Source organism: Otolemur garnettii, unplaced genomic scaffold, assembly GCF_000181295.1.
Source record: "Otolemur garnettii isolate 467f Iridium unplaced genomic scaffold, OtoGar3 scaffold00003, whole genome shotgun sequence".
NCBI lineage: Eukaryota > Metazoa > Chordata > Mammalia > Primates > Galagidae > Otolemur > Otolemur garnettii.
The window spans coordinates 47,735,301-47,746,560 of NW_003852398.1; the positions used below are offsets into that span (position 1 = coordinate 47,735,301).

At 40.2% G+C, this 11,260-nt stretch overlaps 1 protein-coding gene across 1 annotated transcript in view; it reads right to left on the reverse strand.

The window, feature by feature from the left end:
* MEGF10 (multiple EGF like domains 10) overlaps window positions 1-5,584 on the reverse strand; it is a 154,181-nt gene extending 148,597 nt beyond the window's left edge. The window contains exon 1 of the mRNA XM_012807665.2: window positions 5,304-5,584. The gene's annotated coding sequence lies outside the window, so the exon portion shown is untranslated. The remainder of the gene's footprint in view (window positions 1-5,303) is intronic.
* Between the last annotated feature and the right edge of the window lie 5,676 nt (window positions 5,585-11,260).

An 11,260-nucleotide genomic window follows, 5' to 3' on the forward strand; every position in this document is an offset into this window, starting at 1 on the left:
TTCGTTATCCTCACGTTCATCAATTCTTCATGCAAAATAAATAACATCCCCTTCTCAAGATGTCAGTGGGAGGCAGGTCTTTAAAATCTTTTCTTTAGATTACAGAATCAGTCTTCTATGCCCAACACAAAGACGCCATACTTCTGTTTCTTTCAGCAAGGAATAAGTTAAATTTGTGTTGGTTGGTTTTCAATTTGTGGTCAAAAAATATTTTTTAAAACAGACAAAATTCCTTACCAGAAGGTATTCCAAAGACCCATCATAGAACCACCTGTGGATATGTTTAGAACAAGCCAAATCTGTACAGCTCATCTGGGTCCGACAACATGTCAGTGACAAGACGCTCAGTTACTCTCTAAGGATGGGGCCTTTTGCTCCCAATGATAAGATGTTTTTAACAGATGCTAATATCCTGCACATGTACCTATCAAGATGAAGCTACCATACTGAAATATCATTGTCTTTGTCTTAGAAGATGGGAGGGGCATGATTTATTGCCCTCTGAGTAGGAAATTGAGGTGGTTAAAATGCTTTACATAGTTCCTTTATCTGGGAGTATACATAAATCACTAAAAATGAAACAAGTAAGGAAATTGCTAGAAATGAACAGTGATAATAACAGGATGTATTATTACATTCGCATGGTCCAGAATGGTCAGTGGCACACAGCATTCATTATCAAGCAACATTACATGGCAACTTACAATTTTACAAATAAAGTTCTATAAAGTAAAATAACATTGGTTTGCATCTTCTTTTTCCTTATGAGTATGAGAGATCCTTTTATTAAGTACTCCGAATTGATCCTCTGCAATAACTAATTTTTTTTTAAAAAAAGATCATGGCGAACAATAATCTTGAAAGGTAAAGAAAAGAGAGACAAGATAAATATACAATCTTTGTAGGTTTAGACAGAGATAATGAATGAATGAGGAAGTGACTGAATGAATAACTGAATAAAGAGTTAGGAAACCAGTTAAAAGACTTGCAGAAGTCCAGGCATAAAATGATGTAATCTCACACTAAGGTAGAAAAAGTTCATTTTGAAAATAGAATTAAGAAGACAAATCAATAGGACCCAATGAATCCTACATTAATTCTCAAAACTAAGCTTATTTTTAAAACTAAATACAAGATGCTCACTCTTGAGAAACTGAGAGTGTAGGCAGTCCTTAATATTGCTTTGCTTGAATCCCAACATCTGGATGGCGGGACCACACTCACTGATGCTGCTACCACCCTACCCTAAGTCATGGGGATTTCATGCATCAGATCATGAATGGACATGTTTTCTTGTCTATTTTATGGGGGACCTACCCAGGATCCAGTAGTCAATTTTTGCAACATTACGGTTACTTTTCATTACACCAAAAGTTGTTCACTTACTCAGATGTTACTCATATTGTCATTATTATACAAAATGAATGGAAAATGGGAAATTATAAACCTTACGGTAATTATGAGAAGAATTTGTCTCATAAAATTCATGCAAGACAAAGATAGAAGTTACTAGACGTGCCTGAAATGGCAAATCTTTAATCTGAATCAGACATTATTGAACTTGAACAAGCCAACTGTTGTTTAAATGAGGAGGAAATAACCATAATCATGAAAAGTTTAAAGGCAAAAACTAAAGAAAGGAGTATACACTGAGTGCTGTGTCTAAACAGCAGGGTATAATTAGATAGTCATGTTATGATTTATTTGGCTTTCTGGGACCAGAATCCCTTATAACATGTCAGCTTTTGTACAATCGTGGGACCTGCTTTCAGGTATCCTTTCAGCAACGTAGAAAAGGCAGTATTGAACTAGTCACCGTATGTCTGATCAAATACAAAAACAGATGCAAAAGTGTTTCATAAACTCAAAAACACAGGACAAAGTTATTTTTATGGTATCAGCACTTCCTTTCCAGTGCTCTGACACTGTCATTTCAACAGCCAAACCAAAACTGTCCCATAGGATAAGCTCAGCTCTTCATCATACTGCCGTGATGTTGAACACTTAACATTAATTTGGTGGCATGTGGTGTTTCCTCATTCCTCCAAAACACTTTGTGTGCTAAGAAAATGTCAACTGTCGTTCACGTAGTTGCCCTTCTCCCACATTCTTTAGCATTTACTACGTAACTGCTCTGTGCCAGCCATTTATTTGTATAAGGGCTTACAACAAGGAATGATAAACTCACCAACTTGTTGGGGATAAACATTCAGATAACAAACACGGCTGAAGGTAGAATGGGAACACTCGTGAGATAGCATTACGTTTATGAGAAAATTAGGAAAAGCTTCAGAGGTAAAGTCTACAAAGAGATTTGAACTTTATTTTCAAAAATAAATGAGTAGTAAGTAGTCAGTCCAAGAAGAAGGGCAAAGACTTTTCTAGCAGAGGGCACCCTAACCCCCAACCCCATTTCTAGGGCACAGAACAGTGGCAGAGCGCAATGGATTCCTGGAACAGTAACAAGGTCAGTAGCAGCAGAGGCTGGATGGCTGTGTTTAGGGAAGCAGAGAAGCAAGTGTGGTCTGGTGTATCATGTTAAAGAGTGAGGAGTTAAGCTATGAGCCAGTGTTTCTCCAAACGTGGTCCGTGGTCATCTCTATCAAAGTCACTTGGAGATCTGCTCAAAATGCAGATGTCTGGCCCTTACATCTGAGCTGAAGCTCTGGAATCTGTATTTTAAACAGGCACCTGGGTGACACTGATGTTCACCATCTGGAAACCTGCCAAAGAATTTGCAAGCAAGGGAATGACATGATCAGATCTGTATTTTAGATACATGCTATTAGACTGAGCAGACAATCATAAAGGACGTGAATCCACTGCTGCTAAATTAAGTCTGGGACTTGTCTTTGCATTAGAGTCACCTGGGGAACTTGTAAGACTGCGGACATTTTTGACACCTCACCCAAGGTTACTGCTTCTGAATCAAGGCCTAAGGGGCCAGGATTTATAATAGCTTGAACCATACAAAGTGGCCATTTTTATCTAGGTCAAAAGTGGTCACGTATCAGCAATCTAACATTTTTAATGAGCTCCCCCCCCCACATCCAGGAGGGTAGATGTAATACGAGTAGAAGTAAATGCTTTTCTCTTTTTATTAATCATTAGCATCATTACTCACTTTGATTAATATGCAAAAATGGAAGTGGCATAATTTATGTGCCTAAAAAAAATGTTAAAAGAAAAAAAGGGGACTGAGAAACAGCCACCAGCAAAGTAAGGCAGCAGATGTAGACTGTCGAGGCAGAAGAAGTGCTGGAGATTATTCACCTCTAGCCCCACCTCCCCCACAAGTTCATACATGGTGGAACCGAAGCCTAAACGGAGGAGCAACTTGCTGAGGTCATACTGAATATTTTGTTTGATTCTTAACGCAACATGCTCTTTATGCTTTTTGACAGTGATTAAAGTCACTGCAACTAACAAGTATTTGGGATTTAATTTACAGAGTGCTGTGTCACAGAAAGCCCTGACACACCTGAAATGGGGAAGGGGGCGGAAGGGGCATAAAGCAAATACTCATACCAAAAAACACTTAAATAATAGAAAACCTAGAACAGTGCTTGAAATGTAATAGATGCTTCGTCAATACTTAGTGAAAGAATGAGTCAACTCTAACAAAATGGGTCAATGCAAAGGATTTTTTAGGTGGTATCCAGCTTGTGAACAGTGCACAGATGTCCCACTTTCTAACCTGTTTCAGCCACTCTTTGGTGCCCATCCAGGACCTATCCTTCTACAAATCCCCAAGTCCCAGCCTTGCGACATGCACCATTTTTTCCACTGGGAGTGCACCAACAAAAAGCAATAACAAAGACCACATGTGAGCTAAGTTTGACAGTAGGCAGTGAGGCTCCCACGTGAGCACAGCCTCCAAAGCCCAGGCAGGTAGGAACTACGTAACACTTGCTGAAAGCTAATAAAGGCTGTATTATGGCGTAACACAACAGCAGCTAATGGTAGCTATATAATAATAACAGCTAATACATACCTCCCGAGCCTCCTATCAGCCTCGTTAGCGCTCCACATGCGTTAGCACTTTAATCCCTTAACAACCCTCTGGTATAAGCACTCTTATTATCACCCCAATTTTATAGATGTGGGACAGAGAGGTTGAATAACTTGTCCAAAATCCGTCAACGGAAAGTGGCAGGGTTGAGAACGGAACCTGGGCTGCCTGGCCCCTGGAGGTTACCAACTGAGCTCTTTAACTTCTCAAAGTTCCCTGCAGGCTGACCTCTTGGAGCACTCCTGTCAGGAAGATGACATATCTGGATATTATAATTTGGCTCTAGGCTTTCCATCCATAAGGAATAAAGGCTTTTTTATTGGGGAGACTATACACAAAGTGAGACCCAGGACATAAAGGAATAAGGAAACCAAGAAGGAATGGCATTCTCCTCGCCTTGCCACAGTAGAGTTATTACTGCCTAAAAGGGTAATAATGACTGATTTTGGCTAATAAATCCCAAGCTCTGACCTTCCCCTAAAGAACATCATGGGTGCTTGTGTAAGGACATTTTCTAAAACAGTAGTAAGCATTATCACCAAATTCCATATACACAGTAGTGTCATCAAAAATATGTATATATTTTCAGGGAGAAAAAAAAAAAGAACAAAATATTTCCCTAAAGCAGGGTAAAAGTCTTAGATCAAAGGAATTTAAGACAAACATAGGATAAATCTTTCTTAAGTGATCATCATGTGAAGAACGGTCAGCTCCAGTATTCTCTAAAGAGCCAAGCATTCCGACAAGGACCCTCTGGTCTAAAGGACCCAGCCTGTGACCCTGACCCCCCTAAAGAACGCTGAGAACCTAGGAAGAGGGAGAACCCCAGGACCCTGGGAGTTATCCGCGCAACCCGAGCATCAGGACTAGAGAAAGAAAAGTTTACAGAACAAGCTGAGATCCCACCGGAGAAGTTAAGGGGATCTGGAGAAAAGGGGCCCGCTGAAACTGGTTTTCAGTCTCAGGCTGATTCCCCCAAATCTCTCTACATCCAGCTATGTCTCCCGTCAACACGGAACACACACAGGCAAGGGAAACCAAGGGCAGATATTATGCAAAATAAACTGCGCAATGAGGCCATCTCCCATCAAAAATAACAATTTCCTAGACTATCTCAAGTGACCAATTCAAATGCAAACCCTAACAATAAACCCTCAAGAAGTACGTAAACAACTCAGCCCCAACTCGCCCCATCACGCAGCACTTGGGCTTCCCGGCTAAGGGAAAGCGCCCCCCGCCCGCGCCGGCCCCAGCCCGGCGGCCACCGGAGTAGAGTTTGCCCAACTCTTACCCGGGTCCGGAGATCTCGAGATTCGCAGCGCAGCCTTTTTCACTCGGACTTCAGTCTGGGCCAGACAAGACACAAAATCTGTTCCAAACAGCGTAGTTAGTGCCCAAGTAGCGTCCCAGAAGACAGCGATACTCAGGAGTCGTCGTTCAAGCGCAGAGGGGAGACGCGGGAAGGGAGGCGGGTCTCGACGCGTTCCCAGACCCCCAGTTTTGCGTCTCGGGAAAAGAACTTGCTGCAAACTTGAACAAGGTTTCCCCTGTCTGGCTGGAGATGCTGCAGGAGGAGGGAAGTAACCCGAGCCGGGGCCGGGTGCGAGCAGTTGCCGCTGCTGCAGCTGCTGCCGCCGGGGCAGTGGCCGCTGGGGGGTGTCGCCTGGCGCCGCCGCGGGCAGTCTCGGGTGCAAACGGCTGGATCCTCCCGGTCCGCCCCTGCACCCGACCCTGCACGCGGGGCGCCCTGCCCGAGCGGCTTCCACCGCCTGGGGGTGACCCTACCAATGGCCCGGTCACGAAGTTGGCAAACCCTGGGGACACCGCAGAGGGATGAGTGAAAGAGTGGCAGAGTGGATGTCCGTCTGCGGACTGGCCCACGTTCAGTGAGTGTGAGCCCTTCGTCAGAGTCCCCAGAAAGTGTTCTAGTTGCGGACAGGGGCCAGCGCCAGAACGCCCAAGTGGAGTGGACGGTGCGTCCTCCGTGGTGTCAAGGGAGGGAGCGCAAACATGGGACCGAGAAAGGAAGGGTGATTAGCCGTGAAAGAGCGTGCGACGAAGCAGCGAAGTGGCTGGAAGGTGGGGCGAGAGGTGGGGACCGGGTGAGGGTGCGAGTGCCTGCTCCCCAAAGGCGGGGCGGAGGGATAAACCCCTGGACTTGCTGGAAAACCGCCCCGGGCCCCCCGCGAGGCCGCGCGCGCTGATTTCTTGGGGAATGGCGCCCTCTGCCGACCGGCTTAGGAGTCCCCGGGGACCCAGTGACAACGTACAACCGCGGAAAGGTGCTTCCTTCCCTCTGTGCTTGGGACAGGACATGAGCTCGGACGCAGACTCTGCTTCTCTGACTTTACACACCCTCTTCCAATCTAAAGAACTGTCCTGAGCCTAAAAGACCTCAAAAGATGCAAACGTTTTTAATTTCTGGAATGTTCTTTCTCTGTTCAGCTGAATTCTTCCTCTTTAAACAAAACTAGCTTGTTTCTCATACGCACGGCAGATGATGCTCTCCTAAAAGGCCCCTCTTCCTCCCATCAATATGAACTATTTCTGTTTTGAGAGACAAAGTACGTACATTTCCTTAGTAACAACACCAGGCAAATAGCGCACAGCGGAAATTACGTTTAAATGGAAAAATGAACGCAAGGAGCAAAGCCCCTCCCCGTCTCCCTGTTCTCCCTTGAAAACACTCGGGGGAAGACTGTTTTTGTTTGTTTACCAGTCATCATTACCCCTTCTCTGCTAACAGCACCTCCATTATCTTTGGGGGAACAGCCCAGTGTGGAGGGGGGGAAGGTCAGTCAAATGGTTGCCCCTGGCCCAAGAATCTGAACTTTGATCGGTGTGGCACGAGGACAAATAAATCCACAGCTGACTGCTCCATATGTTTACTAAAGAACCTGGCTATTAGTTCATGCCACTTACTACCCAAAGCCCTCCTGCTTTTTGTTTTATGAAACTTGGTTGCCCCACTGTCCTTTGATTTCATCAACTTTACTGAGACGTAATTTCCGTTCTATATATTACACTCATGTTAAGCGCGCAGTTTGATGAGTTTGAACAATTTGTGCATCTATGTACAAGCACGCGGCCTCCATCAAAATAATGAATAATTCCGTCACGCCTGCAAGGTCCCCTTTCACCCCTGTGAGGTCAACCCCCACTTCACCTCCTACAGAGTATATGGCATGCTTAGCTGTTTCCTGTAACTATAAATTAGATCTGTGTTTTTTATCCTTTCAAATAAATGTCAACACAAATGTTTTTGAAATTCATTGATGTTATTGCCTGCATCTGAAGTTTGTTCCTTTTTATTTCTGAGTAGTATTTCATTGCATGGATATACCACAATTTGTTTACTTATTTGTCAAATGTTGGTGGACATTAGGTCCATGAAATTACGAATAAAGCTGTTAGGAATATCATCCTCTTATGAATCTTGTCATGGACTCATGTGTTGTTACTTGTATTATCTCCTAGGATTAAAATTATTCATGCAGTCACTGTGTGCTTACTGACAGAGACTGGTGAACTGGTTTCCAAAGTGGTAACATCAGTTTACACTCCCACCAGCAATGTGGGAGAGTTTCTCCACAACCTTATCAACCTTTGGTATTTTCTTAGCCACTCTGATGGGTATATAGCAGTATCATATTATGGTATTAATTTGCATTTCCCTAACGATTACTGATGGTGACCATCAAAGATGGTCACCACAGTATCATGTGCTTTTCTGTCCTCTATTCTTTTGAAAGTGTCCAAATTTTGGCCCAATTTTTAATAGAGTTAGTTGTACTGTTATTAGGTTGTGGAAGTTCCTTATGTATTTTGAATGCCAGGCCCACTCCTCCAGTCTGTTTCTTGTCTTTCAATTTCTTAATGGTGTCTTTCAAAGAGCAGTTTTTTATTTTGATGAAGTCCAATTTATCAAGGTTTTTCTTTTGTTGTTGTGCTTGTTATGTTTTATCTCAGTCATCTTTACTTACCTCAGGATCATTAAGAATTTATCCTATGCCTTTTTAATAAAAGTTTGCACTTTTATATGTCATATTTCAAGCCTGTGATCCATTTAGAGTTATTTTATTTATTTATTTAGCTGTTTTTGTCCAGGGCGGGATTTGAACCCGCCACCTCCAGCATATGGGACCGACACTCTGCCATTTTGAGCCACAGGCGCCACCCTATTTAGAGTTAATTTTTATGTATGATATGAGATAGGGTTGAGGTTCATTATTGTTCATAAGGATATCCAATTGTTTTGGCACCATTTGTTAATGAGACTATTTTTTTTCCATTGACTAACCTTGGCACCTTTATTGAAAATCAATTGACCATAGGTGAATGTGTCTATTTCAGGACATGTTATTCCTTTCATTTAATCTGTATTTCCAGTCTTGTACCAATGCCAAGCTGTTGTAATGATTGTAACTTTGTAACAAAACTCTAACTTAGGGCAGCTTCTGTGGCTCAGTGCCAACCCCATATACCAAGGGTGGCGGGTTCAAACCCCAGCCCCCGCCAAACTGCAACCAAAAAATAGCCGGGCGTTGTGGCAGGTGCCTGTAGTCCCAGCTACTTGGGAGGCTAAGGCAAGAGAATTGCTTAAGCTCAGGAGTTGGAGGTTGCTGTGTGATGCCATGGCACTCTACCAAAGTTGATAAAGTGAGACTCTGTCTCTACAAAAAAAAATAATAATAATAATAAATAAATAAATAAATAAAACTCTAACTTAGATAATATTAATAGATCTTCCAACTTTGGTCTATTTTTTAAATTTGTTTAGCTTTTCTACATTTTTTTTTGTTTTGGTTTGGTTTTTATCTTCTGTATGAATTTTAGAATTGGCTTGTCAATGTTTAAAAAATTCACTTTTGGAATGAGAGTACAGTGAATCTATTGACTAAGGAGAATTAACATGTTAATAGTATTAAATCCTCCAATTTCTAAACATTTTATATCTCTACATTAATTTAGGAATTTTTAAATTTTTCTCAGCTATATTTCATACTTTTCAGCAGTTCTGCACACACTTTAAAAATTGTCACTATTTTTTTCTTTTTGATGCCATTGTAAATGAAATTATTTTTGAATTCTAATTTCTAATTCTTCATTGCTAGCATGGAGAAATATAATGGAATTTGTACAACACCTTTATATTTTGCCACTTGGATACATTTACTTATTAGCTATTGTAGTTTTTGTTTTAGTTTTAGTATTCCTTAGGATTTTTCTATACGTTTCGTTTCTTTAATTTTTTTCTTGCCTTATCACACTAGATAGGATGCCCAGTATGATATTGAATGGAAATGGTGAGAGTGAATATTCTAGGAATGTTATCCATCTGAAAGCAAAAACAATCGGCCTTATAACATTAAATAGTGTAAGTTTCATAAAAACCCTTTGTTGATTGAGGAAGTTTCCTTCTAGTCATAGTTCATTAAAAGTTGTTTGTTTTACCATGAATAGCTATTGAATTTTGTCAAATGGTTTTGTGCATCAACTGACATTACTATATGGTTTTTCTCCCCTTTTTTGTCAGTTGATGGAATTAATTATTAACCATCTCTTGCACTTTGGGGTTAAAGCTTACTTCCTCAATGTGTATGCATGGAACATTTTATATACTGTTGGATTTGGTTTGTTAAATGTCCTTCAAGATTGTTGTGTTTATGTTTATGAGGACTATTGGTCTGCATTTTTATTTTCTTCTGGTGTCTTTGTTGGATTTGAGAGTCATCAGTTTTTTTAAACTATGCAAAGATTAGCTTTAGTTTAATTGATTTTTTTCTATTATTTACACATTTTCTATTTCATTAATTTCACCTCTTACCTTTACTATTAGCTTTCCTCTATATGCATTGGATTTATTTTGTTCTTTTTAAAATTTTCTAGAAGTTAAATATTCAATCATTCAGTTTTAGATCTTTTTTTCCTACATAAGGATTTAAAATTATAAATCCCTTTCTAAGAACTACAAACATGTTCCACAAATTTTGGTAGCTTTTTGTATAGTTAAAAGTGTATTTTCCCTTACCAGTGGATTATATAAAACTACATTAATTAATTTTCAAATATTTGATGATCATTCAGATATGTTTTTGTTAATGGTTTTCAATTTTATTTTATTGTAGTCAGAGGGCATACTCTGTCTTGGTTCAATACTTTACATGTATTGAGACTTGCTCTATGGTGAAAATATGGTCTTTCTTGGTGAATGGTCCACTACATCTAAGAAGGATGTACAACTGGCCCTGTTGTTGGGTAGAGTGTTCTAAATATGTTAATTGGCCTCATTATATGACACTATTAGCCAAGCCTTCTATTTCCTTACTAATTACTAACTTTATTCTGGACATTTCAACATTACTAACATAATCGCAGATTACATAGGCTTTTTTAGCTGTTTGGTAACTCTACCATTCTGTTAGCATAGAATTTATAGTCTAGTAAAATTCTATTATTTTTCATATTTGCTATTAATCCTGACTTTTAAAACTATTATTTGTACTTTTAATTGTGACTTTTATAGCAATTTTACATGACATTTACATTTACATTTAGCTCTATGAAATGGGATTTTTGCTATATATGCAGCCCCTCTTTAGAACTTGTTGGGATCTTGGTGGAGCTAATTCTTTTCCTAGTATATTAATTAGCAACCTTGAAATCGTGATGTTTGACGTTTGATCAGCAAGCCACAGTGCTCTTGAGCAAATAATTATTAAACAAGTGGAAGCAGGTAGAATTCAGAGACATATTATAACAAAGACGTTCTTTATTCACAGACTGTAGTATGGTCATTCAACCACTCATAAATCCTGCGTCTCTATTACATCCAGCCTACTCTCTTCATCTGATCTACAGGATTTCACGGAACATTTTTTCAATTACCTTGTAAATCCAGATGTACTCTCATTCTTCATTTCACCAGTCTGGTAATATTGCCAATAAAAGAAACTAAGTCTGCCTAGCAGCTCTACCTGTTAACAAACAAGATTGGCTTCTTATACCCGTGACTTCCTTTCTGTAGTGCTCTCAAATCAGGATTTAAAATCTATGCTTTAAATGCTTGCTTAGTTACAATTCACAGAATTTACTTTCTTTCTATTTAAAAAAAAAATAGGAGAGGGGATTGGAGAATGTAACCTCACAAATATGGCAGAAAGTTAACATTTTTTTACTTCACTCAATCATAACAAGAGGTGTGTGTCATTGAAGGCTCAGAGAGATTAATTGCCTTACCATGATCAG